Here is a 4,485-nt window from a genome sequence, read left to right as displayed (position 1 = left end):
TTGGATACATAGATGGTCAGACAATGTTTCTCCACACATAGCCATGACATCCTTTGGAACCCAAGACCTTTGGTTCAAATATCTATGGATATGGGTTTTAGGTTCATGTGCATGTTTCCTACACCCCCATACCATTGGATGTGAATATCACTTAGCATAACCTTGGATGGTGGATCCTAGATGGTTCTTGGCACTCTCAGATAGTTGGATAGCTAGATAAAGGTTGCACGAGTAGTTTGATACAACTGTCTTAGTCTTCACCAATTTTGGTCAAAACGAAATACATAGGAAACCTTCACCAAACTAGTCCTTGGAAAAAATCTCGATACTTCAGGATCTACCACATCGAAACTCCAAGAACCAATCAAAACTTGTCACATCATCTTCCACCTTAGTTTATGCCCCATTTCATGCCATGTTGTTCCCACAAGTCACTTAGAGTAGGGCCACTTGGCCACCAAAAAAATCTAAATATTCCTACCTCATGTCCATATTTTATGGTGCCCTGATATCAAATTCTACCACCTATCACCATCTGTCAGCCTACCTATACTACCATTTTAGCTTGGGTCCACCTTTCAGCTAGCGAATAAATCCAAAAATATAGTGATTTTTTCAAGAGTTTATTTTTCCACATTCCTAGTTACCCGATGTCCATATGCATAGAAGTGAATCTGATATCTAGCTCTTTGATATAGTGACTCCAATAGAAAATGGCTCACATATCCAGATATGTTGAAGGTGATTATATATACTGAAGAGGAAAAATATGATGAGGAATATGGATATGTTGAGACATCTGAATATGCCAAAGAAGCCTGAGTACACTACTAAAATCCAGATATTACTTAAATATGGAACTTTGAATAGGCTACGAACCTTGTATGACTCTTTACTTCGACTTCGTTTTTTGCTTGATTCCTATGGAGATATAAGAAGTGTTTTATACCATTGGAAATATCTTTGAGAGGAATATCCAACCATACAATATCCATTCTCATTTGTATGGGGAACAAGAGAAGAAATGCCTTCAAAGATATGCTATCAAAACTACAATGGTCTCTCATGCTGTGGAACTTTGAAATCAATGACACTTTTTTTACATCAATGAAAACATGTATGCAACAAAAAATTCATGTTTATATTAGCATGTCACAAGATGGTATACATATTATTAACCCAAATAATATACCTGATGTAGTAGTTAAATTGGATCTATAAAAGGTATGTGACCAAGTTTGTTGGTTTAATTTGAACTTAATGTTGTTACACACTGTTTGTAATTTTTAAGTAGAAAAAATAGTCCATGAGATTCATCAACTCTATTTCATTTATTATAATAATCAATAGATCAAAAAGACGACTAAGACAAGGTTGTCCTTTGTCTTTGATCCTATTTACCTTGGTAGTATAAGGTTTAAGCAAATCAATTTTAGAAACCTGAAGGACATCAGTAGAAAAAGGGTAAGATCTGGATTATATCATTTTTTACTTGTATTCTTATTTGTAGATAGTATTTATTATTTTTTGGGTGGCACTCTCAGAGATTCATCTAGATTAAAAGGAATACCAAACACTTATATTATCACTACAATAATGGAATTAAATATTCTAAAGTATGCAATGTCCTTTAATGGTTTAGAGGAGGAAGAGGAAAGATAGATTCAACAAATTTCCCCTTTTCCTAAGATGTCTTCTAGTAAAGGATAAAACCCTGAAGATTATTTTTGAAACTTGAGGTTTATTGGTGTTAAGGAATGGATATGGCTCATTAGTGGTTTAAGTTGACTCTTATAAATTCAATTTTAGAAGACATGTCTCCTTATTAGTATTATATTATCTAGCCTTTATCCGCACATAAGTTCTTGAGAAGAAAAGAAAGATTTTTCTATGGTCAAGGAAAAGGGAAGATGGAATACCTCTAATAAAGAGGATTGATATTGTAAAACAAAAAGACAAGGGGTTGGGGTCTCAAAAACATTCATTATTTTAGAAACTCCCTAGCTACTAAAATTCTATGAAGGATGATTTCACAAGATAGTTTTTGGAAACATGTCATGATCCAAAAATATGTCGAACCACTTACTCCATTAGAGTGGATAAGGACTGCTAAAAAACCAACAAATAATGTGACCCCTTGAGTAATTTCACAAATACATAGAATGTTAGTATTTCCCTAGGTGAGGATTTGATCTACTTGAAAAAATAAGAATGGAGCAAATGTTAGAATTAGTGTTTAACCATGGGGAGGGTTTGGGAATTATTTTGGACTTTTACAAGAGTTGATGGTCATTTTCCATGATGAAAGCCTATATATTTTATGTCATTTCTAAACCCTAATACCTCTTATTTATGGCATCAAGGATGGAAGGATTGGAACTTGCTATGATTGGAAGGGATATATGAGAATCCATGAAGTGAATGTGTAAGGAATTTGATGGAATTCATGTTGGTACTAGAGAGGAGGAGTGTGGAATGGTGTGGACTAAAAACCCAATTTTGGGAATGTACAATAAAAAATTTAATATAGTGCAATTTTTGCAGGAAATGAAAAAGAGGATCACATCTTATGGTGGAAAACCTTGTGGAAGATTAAGGACCCAACGAATTCATGGGCCTTTAATATGTAGCTAGTATTGGAGGACAAGGCTTAGACTTGTGAATTGTTGTGAAAGTGATCAACCTGGACCAATAGGTGGATCAAAAGGATAGGTAGTGAAACTCTTGGTAGTTGTGGTGGTGTTTTCTGTGGTAGTGTTTTTGTGGCAATGGTGTACCAAAAGACACCTCCTTAACAGTTGATTTTTCCCTTGAAAGGATCATAGACATAATTGGTGTTGTTAGTGGACAGACTTAAATAAACACAACATTATAAATAGTGGAAACAATGCATACATAAACATAAACAAAACAAAGAGGTAAATACACAAACAATGCTCAATGGAGAAAACAAGTCAACAAATAATGGTAAAAGACCCCTTTATTGACTGTTGGTAGTAGAGGTTGAATACAATAGAAGAATCTTAGATACTTGAAGAGAATTATTTGAGCTATGGTACTCAAAAATCCTCATCAAGGGGGTTTCTTTTCCTTAATCCCTTTTCAAGTTTCTCATCTCTCTCGGAGAAGTATGAAGACTCTCCAATGGTGGATTCCTCTTTTAGCACTAGGATGATGAATTGCTTAGAAGAAATATGATCAGCAAGTTAGTTCTCTTCCCTTCTTTGGCTTCAACAATGTAATGGTGGTTTTCTCTAATAGAAATTTGGCCAGCATAACAATGTCTCATATTTTGGATCTCCCATGGCTTGTTTATATAGAATTTTTGAACCCCTCTTCCCTCTCTTGGTTCATGCATGATAACAACACATGAGTAGGACAAGATGATTCCATTAAGGGTTGCATGTCTTCAAGGTGGCTCGAATTTGGTTGTCCTTGACTAGAACATGTCATGGAATCATCTTCCAAATGTAAGAAGTGGTCCTGAATTCCCTGAGTCAACCTTTTCCTTAACCAAGTGGCTTTCTAAGGAAAATTTGCACTGTCACGCGATTATCTAAGTAAAATTCGCACACTCATCAATTTTTAATTCAATATACATTGGAACTTAGGAGAAATTAAATTTTTTGAACTTCATAATGTATTCAGCTCGAAAATATTCACTTGTGAATTTTGTTGGATGAATTTTAGTGTCTTCTGGATTGTGCAAACAAGTGTTTGATTTTTTTGTGTTAACAGTTTCCCCCTGATGTATGAGGTTAGGAGAAAACGTATAGCTGAAATACATCACGTTTTATGTTCGGACGGAGTGTGATAAAGTTTTCGAGAGAGGATAACTTGTTATGGAGATTAGTAGAGAAATCCCTTAACTGAGTATAAATGATAACCATGCTATGATGATAACGTGGATGCTTACCATGTGCAGGTAGAAGGTGATGGTAAGCGTGGTCGAGATGGTGAGCCCTATGGTTAATGCCAGAGACATGATGATAGGATATGCAAGGCGGTGGAGGAATCCTAGCATGTTGAGTGGAGGACGATACCTGAACTGTCGATCACCACCGGGGGAATGAGCTTGTTGTGAAGGTGTTTATATCCTACAATTTTTAAAGTCAATACCCCAAGTGAAAACATTCATCTATCAAAATAAGAAAATTGGAAAGAAGGATGTACCAAAAACACGGGAAGGCACACCTGATGGGTTCTAGTAATGAGTGAAGCTAATGATGCTTTTGCCTAACTTGGTAAGCATCATGCTACATGTCAGTGTGGTACTCCACGATCGAAGGGTTGATATCGGGCATCTCAAAATATGGCCACACGGAAATGTCCCTATATTCTGGAGACATGGATTTGTACAAGGTTACCTCATCTGGGGAACATATTTCCCCCGTCGAGATCTCTTCAATAGTGTCAGGTTTGATTGAAATATAAGCCTTAATGTTAGGTGAGATATTTGACATGTTCCCCTCCTTGAATTCATCT

This window comes from Pinus tabuliformis, chromosome 2_1 (genome assembly GCF_031772625.1).
Source record: "Pinus tabuliformis cultivar Carrire ecotype Pingquan chromosome 2_1, CPIR1, whole genome shotgun sequence".
Taxonomy (NCBI): Eukaryota; Viridiplantae; Streptophyta; class Pinopsida; order Pinales; family Pinaceae; genus Pinus; species Pinus tabuliformis.
This window is presented reverse-complemented; position numbering follows the sequence as displayed.